This window comes from Python bivittatus, unplaced genomic scaffold (genome assembly GCF_059951505.1).
Source record: "Python bivittatus isolate LINGU-HERP-01145 unplaced genomic scaffold, Pbiv_v1 ctg000980_np1212, whole genome shotgun sequence".
Taxonomy (NCBI): Eukaryota; Metazoa; Chordata; class Lepidosauria; order Squamata; family Pythonidae; genus Python; species Python bivittatus.
Genome location: NW_028277125.1, coordinates 50,280,356 through 50,299,609, shown reverse-complemented (window position 1 = coordinate 50,299,609; position 19,254 = coordinate 50,280,356). Strand labels below are relative to the sequence as shown.

Genomic DNA, 19,254 nt, shown 5'->3' with positions numbered 1-19,254 from the left:
TTTGAGGCCCTCACTTCTCCCTGCCTTCTCACAATCCCCCTTTTTCTTTTCACGCCTCTGTTGGGCCTCAAACCTGGCTAACAGGATTGCTCCCTCGTCCCGGACCCGGGGCTTCACACACTGGGACAGGTAATTCCCACAAGCAGGGAGGCATTGCATTAAGCAACATACTAGGACCAGTAAGGCAATGAAGCCAATGGCTAGTACAGAAAGTTGTTTTAACCAAGCAAAGTTAGGTAACCAACTAGTGAGCCACGACCAATTCCATCCCTCTGGATCCTCGGATATGCGAGAGGCTAAGGTCTTCAACTTGGCTAGTTTTGCTTCAATATAATTCTCATTGTTGGTTAGGTTAAAGCAACAAAGACCTTGAAAAGATTCACAGCCTTGTCCTGCCCTTAATAGGAGATAGTCTATAGCTATCCGATTTTGAATGACCGCCCTCCTGATCTCAGTGACTTCTTCAGTGAGGGCTGCAATGAGAGAGGATGTAAGGTTGACACTTTTAGCCAGGAGGCAGGCCACCTTCCTTAGGTCCAGATAAGTTCTTCCGCTTAGTGCAGGAACCCCTACTAAGGAGAGGGCCAGAGCCATGGCTTCTGTTTTGGACAAGAGTGTCACATCACTCTCACAATCAGATGGCAGCTCCCTTTTTCTTTTTTCTTTTGATGGGGGCGCTTGCATTGGAGGCAGGGCATATAGAGAGGTCAGGCGCCCTATGGCACAAGGGCCCCCTGAACTATAGGCTGGAACATAGGTGTAAGCTTCATGTCCACATAACAAAAAGAAACCTTTAGGTAGGTATAGAGGGGTTGAGGCGTAAGGGATATTATAGACCGCTCCACAAGTGAAAGCAGGACCTTTTGAGGGCAATGGGGGGGTACGGTTCTGGGTATTGTTGAAATATACACATTGAGTTGCATTGGTTATCCCCAAGAGATTTAGAGCCATTTGCCTTTGATTAGTCCAGGGTCTTGGTATGGGAGAAGACCCAAAATGATAGAACATCCCCCCCCCCACGGGGATCATCCCCAGTGATCAAAGCTGTCTGTGCCAATTCTACGCCTTTATGTTGGTCATCTCCTCCCCTGCCTTAGTTCAGTTCCTTTTAAGTTTTACTTTGAGTCCGTCTCCCGGTTGGGCAGTCCATGGTCGGGGGTCGGGAGCTCGCTTAACCCGATGGTAGTGGGTCCAACCCCCCTGTCAGGTCCGAACCGCTGATTCAGTTGTCAGGAGAACTTGGTATGGTCCCTCCCAAGACGGCTTCAGCTTCTCATCCTTCCACGTCTTTATCAGGACCCAATCCTCTGGCTTGTGGGGGTGTTGGTCTTTCAGCAAGGGGGGCCGTTGAGCGAGGAGTCCCTGTTTTCTTAGAGACAAGAGAGATTGTGACAGTACCAAGAGATACTTTCTCAGGAAGGCATCCTTTAGCTCGGGGATAGGCTCTCCCATTGGAGCCAGGAAAGGTCTTCCCATCATCAGCTCGAATGGGGAGACCCCCACATCCTTGCGAGGGGCTGTCCGCATTCGAAGCAGGGCAACCGGAAGTGTCTTTGTCCAAGGTAGCCCTGTTTCCAATCCCAGTTTGGTGAGATGTTGCTTCAACACCCCGTTGGCCCTTCCCACTTTCCCACTGGAGTCAGGATGCCAAGGGGTGTGGAGTTCCCATCGAACCCCCAGGCTCCAGTACCACGGCTTTACAGTGTCTATCAAAGCCTGCACCCCCCAGTGAGACCCTTCGTGCAGTTTCTCCACCATCCCCCTCATGTCAGCACGGCTCACTACTGGGGTCCCCTCAATTGTAACCCAATGACCTGCTTCCTCCCTGCAACCTTCCCTTTCCAGCAGCTGTGAGTAAACCCCGTTCCAGCCAAATTTTCCCGAAAGTGTGCACTACTCCCCAGGCGTATCGCGAGTCTGTGTAGACGGTGAGGGACACTCCCTTTCCCAACTCTAGTGCCCGTTTCAAAGCGTGCACTTCACACAGCTGAGCCGACCAGTCCGCTGGTAGTGCCCCCTTCTCTACTGTCTCTCCCTCCGCCGTCACTATCGCATATCCTGACTTCCTTTGTCCCTGCTCTACTCGGCTAGACCCATCCACAAACCAGACCTCACCCTCCTCCAGCGGGACCTCCTGCAGGTCCTCCCGGGTCTTTGTTTGCAGCTGCAACAGGGTGGAGCACTCGTGCTCCGCCGGCTCCCATTCTTTCCGCTCCCCGCAAGAAATTCCGCTGGGTTCAAATTCCTGTCTGTTCCTACCACCACATCAGGACTTATCCGGAGAACTGTCTCATATTTCAACATCCTTCCTTCTGTCATCCAAGCAGCCGCCTGCTGACTAAGCACACTTAAGATCTGATGGGTTGAATGGACAATCACGGGGCTCCCAAAAGTGAGTTTTTTCCCTTCTGTCACTAGCACAGCAGCGGCAGCCACTGCCTGCACACAAGTCGGCCATCCCCTCACCACTGGTTCTAGGGCTTTGCTCAGGAAGGCCACTGGTTGATATTTCCCAGCCCGTCTCTGAGTCAGCACTCCAATGGCAGTTCCCCCATGGGCTGTAACGTATAGGTGAAAGGGGGGGCCAAGTTCGGTAGAGCCAGAGCCGGGGCCGTCACCAGGCTCCTTCGTAATTCTCCCCACTTCTCTGTGTCCCCGTCTGTCCATTCTACCCTGTCAGATGATCCTTTCAACTTCTCATACAGAAACTGAGCCTTGCTCATGTACTCATCTATCCATAGCCGGCAATATCCTACTAGACCCAGAAACCGCCGCACCTCCGTTTTAGTATGAGGGGGCTTCAACTGCATTATCCCCTGTATCCGAGAAGGATCAATCAACTTCTCGCCCTTCCGGAGTACATGTTCTAAATACTTGACCTCCCTTTCCACAAATTGGACCTTCCCTTTTGACACCTTCAATCCTTCCTCAGCCAACCAGTTCAATAAAGCCACTGAGTCTTCTCTCACCTTTACTTCCTTCTCTCCAGACACCAACAAATCATCCACATACTGCAGCACCCGAGAACCCCCAGGGCCCGGAACCCCTGGAGTTTCTCTTCCAATGCCTGTCCAAACAAGAGGGGGCTCTCGGTGTACCTCTGGGGCAGCACCGTCCATCTCAGTTGTTGCTTCAGCCCACGCCTCCCATCCCGGGACAGCGGGTATTGGGCTTGCCGCAAACCCGTCACCCCTGGTTTCAAGGGGATGCTAATTGGGGCAATGCGAAACCGACCCGCCCCCCCCTCCCCTGCCCATACCTCAGGGTTCACAACCTCCACGTCCGCCTCTCGCAACAAACACATCCTTTCTGCCTGTTCCACATTCCACAGCTCCACTACTAGACTACCCATTAGATCCCTTCCCAGCAAGTTCACTCTCGCCTGTGGGATCAGTAACACATCTGCAGTTACCTCCTTCCCATTCCACTCCAGTCTCACTCCCTCCAGTACGTCTGCCTTGACCGGAGAGCCTCCCACCCCCATCACCGATACCGACGTGCCCCGGGATTTCGCAATCCCTGGGATCGGTTGGCACAGCGATGTTCGAGAGGCTCCGGTGTCCACGAGGAACTGCTGTTCCTCGCCAGTGGGACCCACCGTGATGTTTACCAAGGGTTCCCCGTGGGTCCCGGTTGGGGAACCATGACCCCCCTAGTCGTACAGGGGGAAACTCCTCTCATGTTCTCCCGATGTTCAGCATTATTGGGATCCCAATTTGGGTCTGCCAGAGGGAATTTAGTATCTGCGGCCGGGGCATTTGGGACATTTGCATTCCTTCGCTCCCAAGCCCCGAGCGCAGCTCGCCGAATCTGGCCCCTCTCTTCTGGCGTATAGAGGTGGGCTAAAATGTAATTCAGTTCCCCCAGGAGTATTCCACCGGGCCGAGAAAAAGTTCCAATTGTTCGGCGGCGGTATGGGCGTTCTCTTGCATACGAGGGAGGGTCTTTTTTTTTTTTTTTTTTAATTCCCTCAACTCACTGGGTTTGATGGGAACCGTTACGTAACTGGTGACGGTCACCCCCTGTGCGTTCGTTCCGTTCGGGACTTCCCGGACGGGGAAGGCACTGGCCGACCTTAGAATAAAGGGCAAGTTCTGAATGTCTTGGTTCAGCTGGTCCAGCTCTTTCCGCAGCCCGGGATAGGGTGGGGGCGCCGGAGGGGGAGCGGTAGGAAGAGGAGGAGGAGGAGGAGGTGGCGGCCCCCATTGAGGTCCAGTCAGCCAGAGGTCCTCCTCATCTTCCTGTTCTTTTTGGACAAAAATTTTGGCTAACTTGGGTCGAGGCCCCTCCCAATGAACATGGAACCAGACTTCCACATAGGGTTCCTGTGTTAACATTTTATGCTCCACAATGTAGTTTTTTTGTTGGGTCACCCAGTAATTACTGGGGATTCCAAGAGTATCCCAATGGTAGGGGAATTCGGGGTCCACTAGTGGATATTTTGGCCATTCTTTAGTGCACAAAGTTATCATGGTCGGTTTTTCCAGACCCCTGGTGAATGGACACAACCAGGGTGTCTCCCATTGTTGCAACAATTGTCCTAATGGAAAATCCGTGGGGATTCCCCCTACTGCGTTTTTCCCACTGGCCCCTGGCCTTACACTCTTACTCTGCGCCTTACCCATCCTTCCTGACTACGTTTCCCACCTTATAGAAGGTCCCGGACTCTTCTGTCCCCTTGCGGCGTCCAACGCCTCGTAACCACGCTAATCTCCCCGAGATTATGGGTAGGCTGTACTCACCAGACCTCCCGGAGGTCCCCTCGTCGGCCGACTTCCTCTTTACTTCTGTCTGACTGGCGATTGGAGTCCCGTCCTGGACCCGACTCCGGGGAAAATGGGAGACACCTCAACGGGGTGTTACGGCCGATTACTCACCGGTTCCCCACAGTCCGGTCCACGTCGAGGACTCCTGGCTGGCTCGCCAATTTTGTCAGAAAACGACAGACACGGGTTCGGTTATCCAGTAGACAGAAGTTTTTATTGGGCACGTTTGCAAAGGTGGGTCCCTCCCGCAGCAATGGAGGAACCCCGAAGCAAGGTCTGACAGGTTTTTATACCCCCTATCTGTCCCCCTCCTACGAGGGCTTGGCTCACAATCTCACCTTTTTTACCGCCCCGGAGCGCCGCTAATTAACCGCAAAACCGCAGACATTCCACTTTCCGAATCCAATCAGCGCAATACACATTCCAATCCCCACTTGACCCGACAGCCGCCCCCTGCCGTTTCTCTTCACTCTGGTGCGAACGTGCCTCTTGCCTGCAGTCTTTCCTCCCTCCTGCCGTCCCTCTCCACTCTGGTGCGAGTGTGCCTTCTGCCCATCCTCCCTCCTGCCGTCCCCCCAAGGCTGCCCCATGGTGCACAGCGCTCTCCCCTAGCAAACATGGTTCATTTGAGGCCCTCACTTCTCCCTGCCTTCTCACAAGATCAACCTTCTTAGTAGGAATGTAGCACTAGCATTCACTACAAAGGTGTCAGAATTCGTCTCAGTAGGCCAGACTGGATCCAGTTAAATGGGTACACAAGAATCCAGGAATTTCTGAAAAAAAATATTATAGAAAAGCTAAGAAGCCATTATGAAAGAATTTCAGCAACTGCTGTGTGTTAGTGTTTAGTGTTTGTGTCCCTTTCTTCCACCTGGATTATTCAATGGCCTGGATGGTCTTCTCTTTTGGGAAGCCCAGTTTCCATCTGTTTCTTGTGTTGGCCATAGCTGGATCTGATATCAGGTTGTTTTTCTCTATGTGAAAACTAATTCCTACCAATGCAATCCCAATGAATTCACTGCAGTGTTCAAAAAGCTGCTGATGTTACTTAAGTTTTTTTTCCTAGTAAAAATTATTTTTCATTTTATTAATAATAACACCACTGTAAACAGAATCAAGGCCAATTATTACAAGGGCATGAAAAAATCACCAGAAGGTATCTCAGACAACAGTTTTAATGTGTGAATCTTACATTGTATATACATATAGGTTTTTCATATATAAGCTCACACATCACACTGTGTCATCATGTGTTAAGGAACAATTGGATAGATGTGCACCATTTGGTAAGTTGTTAAACACAGTTTACAAACAATACTGGATTTGGAAGGAGTTTTGCAATTTATTTATTTGTCCAATTTATATGGCTACCCATCTTACATATGTGACTCTGGGCACCTCACAAAGTTAAAACAAAAAGCAATACAAAAAAGAAGCAAAATCATACAGCAAAACTCATCAAAAGCAATAACAAATATTAAAATCATAAAAAATATAATCTGTGAGAGTACAATCCAATTTAGTAACAATATAGCCATTTAGCAGGCTCCAGACCACCAGTACTGGATTCCCAGGCAAAGCCAAGTCTTAGGGGCCCTTCCTAAATGCCAGAAAAGGATCACAGCCAATCTATGTTCCAAAGGCCAGATGCCACAGCAGAAAAGGGTCTCTTCCTGGATCCTGTCAGATGACATCCCTTAACAGATGGGACCCATAACATGCTTCTCCTGCTGGTATGGGTAGATGTAACTGGGGAGAGGCAGCCCCTCAAATATCCTGGTTCTATGCCATGTAGGGCTTTATAGATCATTACCAGCACCTTGAATTGCACCCAGAAGCACACTGGTAGCCAATGCAGCTCACATTTCTGCTTGGCCCATTGCCAGTACAGGCCACTCACTGCTTCTTGAGTGCAGGAGTGGATGAAATTGTCCTCTTCCCACTTCCAGCCCATAGTAAATGCCCCCTGCATCTGTTCAAAACTTCTGTTTTTGACCTGAACCATCCTAAGCCTTTCAGAATGGATGGTTTCCAGCTAGTAGGCTCAGCTCCTATTGGCTGTAATCCCTGGCATGCCCCCTCTCTTCCAGTGGCTGGTCCTTGCCCCGTGTAGCTGTTTGAACCAGGGCTGCAGAGCTGCTATGTTCCCCACATTTTTTAATAACTTTGCAGTTGATTCAGTGATAACCTCTTAAGCCAATGAACCATCCTCAACCCTAGAAGCTCAAATTCTATTCAACCTTTACACCTCTCAATGGACATCCTTTCTGCTTCTGGGTGAAGCATGTTCCCCTTACTTTTCTACCCCCTGCCCACTGTACTCAAAGTCTTCCCTCCTTTCCCTTTATATTTTTAAGTACCTTTAAGTTGCAATGTAGGAATGTTGCTGCTTTGTCTCTATGAAGCTGAACTATCAGTTCTTTTTTATGAAGTTTCCATGGACCAACAGAGGAAGGTAGGAACCAAAGAACAGCCTGTCCATTGTTGCTTTGATTGTTGCGGCAACCTAGTAACGATGCTACAATAAGGAGAAAAAGGAATATGAGAGGATTAGTGTCGAAGGAGAATAATGTGAGAAGGGAGTTTGAAGGCACCTATGTGCACAAATATCTGGGAAAGCAAAGAAATGCCATGGAGACAAACAAGGAGAGAACAATTCCTAACTGGAAAAGGCAGACACTGGTAGGCCATTCCACATAGCAGCCAGCCAGTGAGGCTTGTTTTGCCTGCACATATGGGAAAGGCCAGAAGCAGGGGAATGACCAGACAAGTCTTGTGGCTATAGTCTGGGCTGAGAATCAGCCTGGCCCAGTTGCCAGCCCACTTCCATCTGGACTGAAATTTCTGAAGTTGGCTTAAGAAGCAGCCAGAAGCATCATTTAGTGTTAATTGGCCCTGCAATAGGGGCCTTTTAAAATATATCCTCAGATAATTCAATTAATCTTCTTGAGCTTGAATATAATGCTAGCAAATACAATCCTATTCCTTCCTGCTTTGTTGACTGTGCTCCCATGGCAAGTTTTATATACAGACCATTTGCCAGACATTACTGGGATGTTATTTCTGCTACTGCTTTGTCTATAAAACAATACAAAATTTGTAGAGCATTTCAGTACTATTGGCTGTCAGTCAACATTAGTGTTCTGAAACATCCCACCCCCCTCCCCAAATGTCCAGAATGTTAGTAGCAACTATGAAGGCATTCTATTGTCTCTCTCCATATTATTAATGTGGACACTTAGGGCAGAAAGAAAGACTGGAGGAGAAGGGGGAAGAAGAGGAAGAAGAATACTGCAGAGTGACTTTTGGTAGAGTTAGGAGCCCTGTATTCAGAAACAACTAGAGGTACATAGAGTAAAACCTGCTGCAAATTTTCCTCCCCCCCTTACATGCCTGGGAGGAATGCTCTGTTTTGGATCATATGGATGAGGCAGCACTTTGCTGCTCGTGAGAGATACTGCATATTGTTGGAAAAGGGAGGAAAATTGTTAGAGCAACCTAGCTGAGGCAAAGCACAGACTGAGTTAAAATTGGATTCAAACATTCCTATAATTAAGTCATAAAGTGCTTTGTGCTTATGTATTGTGTAAAGGCAGCCATTATGACTTGCAAACTCTAGTTTATGACTGGGTATAGAGATGGGCAACCAGTGGCTCCAGAGTCACACACAACCTCTGAAATCCTTTTTTTTTTTTTTGCAGTCCCTTTGACTGTTATTACCAAAAAATAATAGTACAATATTAAATATCATATTTGAGGAAAGAAATGCTTACAAACTAGACCAAAATAGGCTTAACATAATTTAAAAACAAAATGCCCAAATTCCTTCCAAACACATGAAAAATGAACAGTCCTCTTATATAATCAACATAATCCTAACTAAACTTTCAAAAATGTTAAGTATTTTATTTATTTATCAAATGTATATAGCCACCCATCTCATTAATGTCACTCTGGGCAGTATACAGTAAAATGAAACAATAAAAAAAATCTTAAATAACCATTAAGAACATAAAACATGCATGTAATAAAATGTGGGAGCGGGGTTAAAAAAAAACACCTCATACTCAACTTGCAGGCTTCCTGTATCCAAGGGATCCCCAGGCCTGCTTGAAAAACCACATCTTGAGAGATTTCCAGGAGGCTATTATGGTCAGGGCCAGCCTCACCTTGGGGAGGATAATGTACAAAAAAGTATGATGTACAAATTTAGCCACTGTAGTTTAATGTGCCATAGTTAAAACTAACCATGGTATAGTGTGATGAGTAAATCCAACCACAGTTGAATGAAGAAGGTTGGGAGATCATTATAGAAGTTATGATTCCTGGGATCTCATGTTTTAAAACAGCTATTAAGTGCGTGTTTACATATGGAAACAAGGCATTCTTTTTTTAAGGATTTAGGAGTACGTTAACCATTGAGAAGACATTTGTAGTTTTCAAATTATGTACATTTGTAACCTTTACTGGAGAAAAAACAATCTTTGTTTTGGCAAGAGTGAAATGCTACAATCTGTGGATAGTCTCTTGCCCTACTGGAGGGAACTCTTGTCTCATCATTTTTCTAGGCTTCTAAGCTGTAGCTTTCCTAAAAAATAAAGGTAAAGTCTCCTTCAGTTTCTGGTTCTTTCATGTCCATGGTCTTGTAGTTTTATTGGCAACAATATAGAAGTTGCTTTCTTCCATGTTTTTTTTTTTTTTTTTAAACTCCCCAGTCTAGCCTCCAGTCCAGGTAATTTCTGTGTTCTTCCATCTAAGTGCTAACCAGGTCAGACTCTGCTTAGCCTTTTCTTTAATCAACCAAAGTGAGCCACTGAAAAGTCCTTAAAAAGAAATGTTGGGTTGAATTAATGAAGTGTGACATTGACAAGAATTCTGTTTCTTCTTTTTTCACAGAGGAAAAGCATATACCTTGCTTTAGTTCTTTATTTCCTTTTTTTTTCTTTTGCACGGCCTGAGGGATGAGTTAGTTGGGTAACCAGTTAGTTCCAGTAAAGCAAAAGTGCTAGGTATATGGAAGTTCCCTTACAATGCATTCCAGTTGCTGCAGCCTAAAAAGAATGCATTTTAACCACTTAGAAGCTGCAGCAGTGGTTAAAGTGATAGGCAATAGCCCCTCTCCATCAGTTTAACCACTGCTGTAGCTTATAAACATGATTAGAGGCATTGGAAAAAAAGTGCTTGGTTGAAAATTAATAGGATCTCATGTCACCTTCACAGCTCTCAATAGACTTTTTAATACATGAAGAATGATGGCTTAGTAGTCAGGCAATCTTATTCTATTGCAGCCATTCAGATACTATGGTGATTGACTAGGCAAAACACTATAACATGTACAGAATACATAGAATGTATGTATGCTAGAAATTATTTCATTTCCTTTTGGTATGGCATGGAGGTAAAAGAATTTTTCAGGCTTGAGGAGTAGCAATAGCCTGGGCAGGGCATTGACTGATTTATGTTATGCAAGTTACTATTAATTAAGCTGGAGAGGGCACTGACTGGCTCATTGTATTCTCAGCATACTAATCCAAGGTCAGCAGACTGAAGATGATTGGTAGGTCTGCTTCAAACAGCTTTGAAGGAATTGAGGAATGAAGATAGAACTATATGGAAGTGTCTTAGTGTAAGTTTCTATATGTGTTCTGGGCACCAACTATTTGGAGCAAGTCCCTTCATCCATAGTTTTTCTCAATAGAATTCCCCTGAGTGAGCTCTGTGTGTATACAGCTGAGGTAGAGAAATAGTTTCTAACTTCCATCTAAATATAAGTAATAAAACAATTCTCATATGTATTAATTGTTACATTGTTTTACCTGTTCATCCTTTGCCATGGTTGTAGACAGGCAAGGAATCAGGACAATGCCAACAATGGTGTGGGGTTTTAGAGACAGGATCTGGCCTCCCCATCCAAAGAACTGGGTTTTGCCTGTCCAACCATTTGAGTTACAAGCAGCTGATTATTATGCTTATGCTGAAAAAGAAAACACCTTGTATATTATCAGAGGAAGAATAGTGTTTCTTTGTCTTTCTTTTTGATCTGGGAAAAAGCAATGGTAAGAAGAACAGTTTGCTAGCTTGGCAGGCTTGTGAATGGAGCATAGTTGCTTAGTATTTCTTTCAAGTTGTTCTTGCTGTACTCCTTTCCTATATGTAACATGTACTGTATATGCAGGGGTTCTGAAGTATGCTCCATGGGAGAATACAGCAATCCCTGAAAAGGAATTATTTCTAGAAGGCCTTGTGTCTATCACTCCTAGATTAGTTCACGTGTTGGTGAAGCCCCAACCAAACTATATTATGGTTTGTCTGGAGGCATGAACCTAGTCTTTGAGGTCCACTGCTAACTGATTAATAGACAATGCTATAAATAATTATTCAGAAATAAATCCCAAGGTTTAGCATTAGGGGAATAGAGGACTGCAACTTAAGATTCCGTCATGGCCAGACAGCTAAGTGAAGCTTCTTTTTCTTTAATGGAACATACAGATAGAATTTTCTGCAAAGAAGAGGAGGAAACTGAATAGGAAGATACTATCAGTAAAATGCAAGGGTGTCCTGGTCCTTGGAGCAGTCTTCACAAGCCTCTCCTAAATACTAGTTCTTAATACTGGGCAGGAAAAAAGTGGTTAGGGTTCTTCAAAGCCCATTGTAGCCTGGGAAACATAGGTCCTGCCACTATATCAGGCAATGTAAATTCTTCCTGTGTGATTCCTACAACTCAGCTGGATGTTCCTCTACCTCCATCTTCCTGTCTAATGGTGAGAAAGAACAGTGATATATGGCAGGAAAGGGTCCCTGGCAGGATCTATATTAGAATCCTTTTCATCTATAAAACCCAGCACAATTTACAAAGTACAATTTCAGCTCAGTAGGTATATGACTACATTTAGATTGTGTACACAAGACTCTCATAACTCTGGGAGAAGTAGAAAGGCCATGTGTTTTTGGCAGCCCAAAGTACTGGAGCAGCAGGCTTTACTTGTTTAGTGCATTTTTTTTTTCTGTGACCCTGCTATAAAACATGAGCTCCTTCACTGTTGTACATTTTAAGAAATAAATCTTATCTGCCTATCCAGCCCCTGGGTAAAGCAGAGATTGGGGGCAGATTTATTCCCTGAGTGCTTTGCCTATTCTGTAAGCAATTTCATGAACCTATCTTATCTGTAAATACTAGTCAATTTTTATAACGCCTTAGTCAGTTTCGCAATGCCAGATGAAAAACACCTGGCTTGATTTCTCCTGCTTATGCAAATAGCATGTGTTTTCCTTTACCATTGTCCCATAAATTAAACTGATTGTCCCACAGTTTTGAAACACAGTGTTTTGCCATCACGATTCTCCAAATACCTATTGTAACAGAAATCATGGAGAAAGTATTATGAGAATATTGTCTTCAGTGAACAAAAAGCTTAAGATCCATCATGGCCAGACAGCTAAGTGAAATTTCTTTTTCTTTAAGTTACAGTAAGAATAAAATCCAGTAAGAGAATTTACCAAAAGGAAGGAAAGGAAGCCTTCTGTGTCAGAAAGACTGACACAAGTTATTGATTCCTTGAGTGAAGTAGGTATTACACTGATAGGATATAATACCATTGTAGATCTGTTTCCTGTCTTTATTTTCCTGGGTTCCAATCCATCTCTTTCATCCTGATTCTTAATTCCAGTTCTCTGCACTGTCTTTTTATAAGGGAGATCAACTGTGGCAAGGGCTAGCAATATACCCCATGATTTCAAGACCAGAGGATTAGGGTCCCAAGTACCTCTGAGGTTAAGGGAGGGGGTGGGGGTTGCTGAAAGGAAACAGCAGCAGAATGGATCATCTGTAGCCCAGGACCCCGTGTGCCCCAGAGCCCCTCCAGTATAAGTGCATGGAAGGGTCCCAGAGTACCTTCTGACAAAAGTTTGCTGGAAGTCAGCAATATAACTCCTTAATACTTTGAACATGGAATAAATGTGTAAGCCTGAAAATTGTTAGATGCATCATTCCCATCCACCAAATTGTTTCCTTCATGGTACAAAATAGAGGAGGGATCACTTGAAGTTCTCTTTTCCATCTCTATTCTCTTACTGTTACATACATAAAAGGGTTAAGACTGGAATAATCGAAGGCCACTCCCTTTGGCACCATCCATGCTAATTAACCACAGTATTGTTTCCGGTGGCTCTGGAAAGTTCTCTGCTTTTGTTATGTAGAGATATATAGATAACGTAGATTGTTATTGCTAAGTCCTATGTCCTTTTATCTCTTGCCTGACATTTGTGTTTCTCTCTCTACTTTTGCCTACCTTTTGTTTCATTTTGCCAGTTAACCATTTTGATGTTTGCTGATGTTTAATAAATAAACATTAAGTTATATTTTTGCTAGCTGAACTAGCTGGTCTGGCTGTAGAGACTGACTGGGAGTGTACTGGATGCAAACTAAACTGGAAAGTATCCACAATAATTTTCTAACAAAAATGGCTTAACACAGTTTCATTTATTTATTTTTACACACACACACTGTACATACACTGTATATCCAACTTTTGAGAAAGATGGAAACATTCAGCCCCTGACACTGAAGCATTTCCATTTTTTTATCATGGCCCCACCCATTGTGAACTCGAAGCCCTCCATAAATGGTAAGTGTGGTCTTAGCCACCAAAAGTTGCCCACCTCTAAGCTACACTGCGATGATAAAAGATCTCCCTTGTTCTTTATATTCCAATCACCTTCAATATCCAATCTGCTGCATATTTTGAAATCTAAAGATATGAATGTGCAATTGAAAAGCAGAAGTCAGTGGTATAAGGTTGAATCTTTTTCAGCTTCATAATGTTCAGTTTGCAATTTATACCCTGTTGGGATTGTACTATCCATTCTCCATAGGAAAAAATGCAGCTAGCAAAAATGGTTGAAAATAAAGATCCAGGATGATGAAAATAATAAAGCATATATCATCCCTTATGTAGTACTATTATTGTCCCAATAGTATTACATTTTATATTATGCCAGAAAGACTAGTTCTCATTTCCTGCTAGCCCCCTTAGGATAGGAAAGAACATCCTGTTCTTTTAAAAAATGTAAGCTGAACAACAGCTACTAGAAGTGAGGGTGGGGGGAAACTTGTATCAATCTGGAAGGGTATGAAAAGAAAAGGCAATTCTAATCATGGATTTGAATGACAGAAATAAAAACAAAACAGATCTCTTTGAATTCGTTTATAACCCTTAGCATCATAGAAGCTTAGTAGAAAGTTCATGTGCTTTCAGCAGTGAAAATACCCTAGTGTTATCTCTGGTAGTGAAGGAAGACAACACCCACAGTTTAGGGTGTGTTTTATGCAATATTTCATCTAGAGATCTAATGAGTGAAAAATGCAGCTATAGTATGAAAGGGAAGATAGAAGCAGCAGTTCCTGGCTGGAATCCACAGCTGGATAGTCAAATTCTAATTCTATAACTTCAGAATTACTGAAACAAGTAATTTCAATTTGCTCCGTTACCCCCAGGATATGCCCAAATTACCCCCAGTTTAAGAACTACTGTCCTAGAGGAAGTGTTGAAGATCCAATTTTCTGATTTTCCATGTTTACAAACGAAAGGATAAATTGTCCAGGCGCACCCATACAATGTAAATTTAAACAGCTTAATGGATTTGCAATTCATTTTATCATCTGTGTATAGTAGGAGGGATCTAGATAAGTCATCTGAACCTTTTGGATAATTCTTACAATGTCGGAGCTACAGAAGATGGGAGAGGTTTGGCTGCCCAATGTTCAGGAAAATGCACTTTTAGGACCACTGGTTGGGACCCCACTTGCTGAAACATGTAAATATATTAAATGTGAGATAGAAAATGGATGAAACTTTTGATAATAGCAATTGCAATTATAAAATTTAATATCAAATTGTACAAGCTAGATATATGATTCTGGAATAAAAACCTAATTACTTGTATAGAAGTATATTGAATTAAAATGATTAAAATAACTTCCACCCATAATGTTTAGGAGATAGACGTCAAAACAATGTTATTTTTGAAACATTAATTGTGAGTATGCATATTGTCAGCAAAAGTTTATCATTCTCTGTAAAAATGTTTGTTAGTTTGCATGTATAGCTGATCTAAGTGGATGCAGCTTACAAGGTCTGCAACTACTGTTATGTATTTATATGTATGTATACTATTATTTGCCAATTTATTTTATCAGAATTCACTTTGATCAAGAATGCGTCTCTCTCCGTGGATCGTAAAGAAGGTGGAATTTGCAGAAATGGCAAAATTTACCTGTTTGATCAGAGATAAAATAAGTACTTTTATAAAAGACTGGAAACCTTTTATGGACTTTTTGCTGGAAATGGAAAAAAAACGAAATGGTGATTTTTTGGATTTACTGATTAAAAAGGGTTGAATATGGGTAGAAGGAAACAATGTAATTAATCTTAAAGAGGAACGAGAGAGAATAAGTTTGTTTGTAGCTGCTGTAAAGAAGATCAGAAGTTGCTTCTTTAATACAGTTGCTTCTGTATTATTCCTTGCACTTATTCCTTTATCATTTCCTTAATATATTTTAATGTTTATATTTTACTTATGTAAAAATCTCCAAGACTAATTTTGTGTGTGTGTCCTCCATGTATAATTATTTTATTTTTCCCAGCCAAAAAAAAAGTGGCCTTATTGTTTGCCTAACAAAATTTCCATGAACTATTCATATTGTATACAACTTTAGCTGCTTTGTCCTCTTCCTAATCATTAAAACAGTGGCCCTCCGGATTTAGCTCATATATAACAAAATACCTCTTTAATTATATAACTGATGAAGCATACTCTGTAATAGTCGCCACTATAAACAGTTGTAGGAGCAAATTTCTACAGCACAGACTACTAATGAACTTCACTGGCACACTGAACTAGCTTGCTTAATCTCCAGCATATTGTGCTATCTTTTCCTGTCATGACCTTTGCTAGTTCTTTATGGAGTGTAGCAATATTTGTGGAATCTATATTATCTTGGCTTTCATCACAGCTTCTGTTAGAGAGTCTCCTAGACCAATTTTCCACAGAATCAAAATATTACTTATGTTAATTAGATTACACTCTTGGTTTAGATGGCAAAGGTCAAACTGTATCATAGCCAAGTTGTCTGCTATGCAGTGTCTAGTACCTTAAATTGATTAACATATTAAAACAAAGATGATCGTGACAGATTTAAAAATTCTGGCCTTACTGTTCAGATTTGCCCCTCATTAAGTAAAACTGAGTTGGCATTTTCCACCAATTATTCTACACCTTAAACCTACAGCATTCTTTTTGTACTTAATAATTATCAGGATGAAGTTGTTCTCCAAAAGAACATCAGTGAGTTTTCCTCCCAATACCCAGATCATCCCTCAAATGTAAAACAATTACAACATTTCAAATAAATGTAGACTTCTGCACAAAACATTCTTTTAAATGAATGGATTTATTTCTGTTAATTCTCCTCTTCTTCCCCCCAGTGCATCATTCGACATTAAAAACACAAAATGATAAGCCCAATGACATCAGCAAAGTGTGAACCCACTCATTTGATGCTGGGTTACAGATTATGATTTGTCTTTCAAAACCTCACCTTATTTTCACTCCAAGTCTATTAGTGCTCCTTTTAGTTCACTACTTCTCTGAACACACATTTCTTTCAACCAGTACGTGACTGTACTGTCATGCGCCATCTGCAGTATTCATTTCAGGTCTAGCTTTCTGTGCATTGCCTTGGCAACAAGATTTTACAGCAAGGCACCAGCTTTGAACTTGTCCAGGTCTCTAACAATGTGCACCCAGCATGTTTTACTCACTAAAACATATCAGGTTGCTGTGACAACTGTTCACAATATATAACCTCACCTCCTTTGCTTTCCATGCTGTAGCTTTTATTGTTAGCTTTGAGATGATCTCAAGCTGTAGAATGTCAGTTCTTGGTTCATTAATCTTTTCTAAATGAGATCAGTCTTAAATAGTGAAATGCTTAAAGAATTTGAAAGGAGATAACTACATTGTGTGGTCATAAGTTCAGTTGATGGGAAGGGAAAGTTCTTTCTAGAGGAATGAGAGGAACCAGAGCTAAAAAAGAGAATAAATATTTTGGAATCTAATGATATTCACAGGATCATGGAATGTGGTATTTTATATTTTTGATAGCATAATTTTCATTTGGCTTATGCATTCAGGGCATTTAAAAACCCTTACTTGAATTTACACCAGTGTTGGTTTTTCATTAGATTGTTACTGGACTAGCAATTGTAATCTATGAATATGAAAAGGAAAACACTAGTTTCTTCCCCTTAATTTTGATTTGAAAGTTATTGTTTCTAGTTGCCTTTATGAATGGTACATATTGAGTGAAGATCTAACTTTTCCAGTCACAAAGCTTACTTTTAAACCCTTTCTCCAATGTAAATATACTTTTATTAACTGAAAAAAATTGTCTTTTTCTCCTCTCTATACCTTTCTGTAATAAAGTAAGTAGTCTAGTCAGGAGTTACTCAAAAGTATCTGATACAAAAGTCCCCCAACAGTATCTAAAGTATGAAATAGGAAAAAGATTCCACCCTGGGATGTGGCATCAGCTTAACCTTCTGAACCAACCTAATTCTTTAGATCCATGACTTATGGTTTGTGTTTTTTAGAAAGTTTTTTCTGCAAACCTCAGGTTTCTAAATCTTTTGTCACCCTTTTCTTGTGTAAGGATGGTGCTTTTTTGGATATTTAAGGACAGGTGTTCATTCCAAATATCACTAGTAGATTATGATTGTGATTCAGAATAAGATGTACATGTCCACATGCATTACAAGGTTGTGGAAGTCCTGTCTTCTTTAACACAGTGAATAGCCCAAGCTTCTTAACTATGTCCCCACAGTTTTTCTGGATAAAATTATTTATTGATTTAAATTTAGAATGCTGCTCAACTCCAGAGGACTCTGGGCAGCACACAAAATTAAAAATAATAAAAACCAAAATAATGAGTAAAGAACAAAGTATGTCTGAAAGAAAACATTCAAGTAACATAAAATCCTGAAAGGAGCTTGCTAGCCATCCTAGCCCAAGACCTAAGAAATGCATATCTTTCTTTCTCCTAAATGTATGGTTTCAGTTTTCTGCAACAAAGCATGTACAAGGGTTTATATTTTCTGTTCTCTTTTCCTAGTCTTCCTTTTACAATTGATTGTACAAAATAAACATGTTTGTATGGCTTTCCACTGTGGGGGATCCTTGTACTTTCCCCTCTCCCCCTCCTGATGGTCCCATTACAGTCAAACATTTATTCAAGGGAACATAATTTAAAAGCCAAAATACTGAACAATGGGGAAGTTTGTTTCAAAATGTAACTCAGCAATAAGACAGGATGCAGCATATTTCAAGTGTTGCTTGTGTGTGCAAACAGGAACAGGAAAGAAGCTACAGCTTTTCCTTCTTGCTGAACAAAATTTTTGTTACTCCAAGGCAGGAAACGTTCATAGAAATGGGATATTTCATGTAGATTTAAGACAGTACATCTATTTTAAACATGTTGCAATACTCTTAATGTCCTGATCTTAATATGCTTCTACTTGACATCAGTGCAAGTAGACTAGAGGAGAGACTAGTGGAACTTAATTATGTGTAATATTTGTTTGGCATAAAGAAGCCATAGGTTTTCTAAACATACTTCTGCATATAACTGACACAGAAAAGATGTACACCATGGGATCCAAAAAAAAAAAAAAGGGGGTGGGGGTTGGGGTGGGGGGGTATTTGGAATCTAATGTTGTGGCTTGGACTGAATAAAAGGGATTCATTTTTTAATTAGTATGTGATCTAGCCCTTTAAAAACTTGACTGTATGAAGTAGCTTTATTGAACATTGTTTTAAACTATGGCAGGGGAAGGGACAGCTGCATCTGTGATAACTACCTGGCAGATAAAAAGTTGCTGTCATCACTAACACACATGCATATATATCACCCACCCAGAGATGACCCACAGAGTTTTACTAGTTCTTCCTGTGTGAATTCTCCCAGAACTGGAAGTCTATTGGCCAGTTCTGACCTAATATTTTCCTGTCATGAGTGAATAAAGTTCAAAACCACATGGCTTTTGCAAGAAAAATCCATGGGTAAAAATGGAAAAACATGAACATATAACAGTGTGGTGCTGGTTTCTCCAGACTGCCGTTATCTAGATATGTTGGGTCTGCAATTTGCCTAATGCTGGTTGGAAAAATCTACTGTAGCATACTGAAACAACTCTGTTCATTGGCAATATGACTGTGTTGTTTCAAAATTTTGAAAGAGGAAAAAAGTGAAAGGTGCCTTTAGTGAACAATGTAAGCAAGCTGGCATAAAGGCAGTAATTTTGTTGTGTGAACTGCTAGAAACTAAAATCAAAACGATGAATACACCCATGTGAAACTTAAAATATGTAGCTACACACAGAAAGGTATTATTATCCTGAGTATGTTCAAGCTGTTCTATATTTGATATTTCTGT

At 42.0% G+C, this 19,254-nt stretch overlaps 1 long non-coding RNA gene across 1 annotated transcript in view; it reads right to left on the bottom strand.

Moving 5' to 3' along the window:
• Positions 1-5,118: 5,118 nt before the first annotated feature.
• The window catches only part of LOC148213585 (uncharacterized), a 30,663-nt gene continuing 16,527 nt past the window's right edge, over positions 5,119-19,254 (bottom strand). Inside the window, exons 2-3 of the long non-coding RNA XR_015794265.1 lie at positions 7,127-7,284; positions 5,119-5,539 (exon numbers count right to left, since the gene is read on the bottom strand). This is a non-coding gene — a long non-coding RNA (uncharacterized LOC148213585). The remainder of the gene's footprint in view (positions 5,540-7,126; positions 7,285-19,254) is intronic.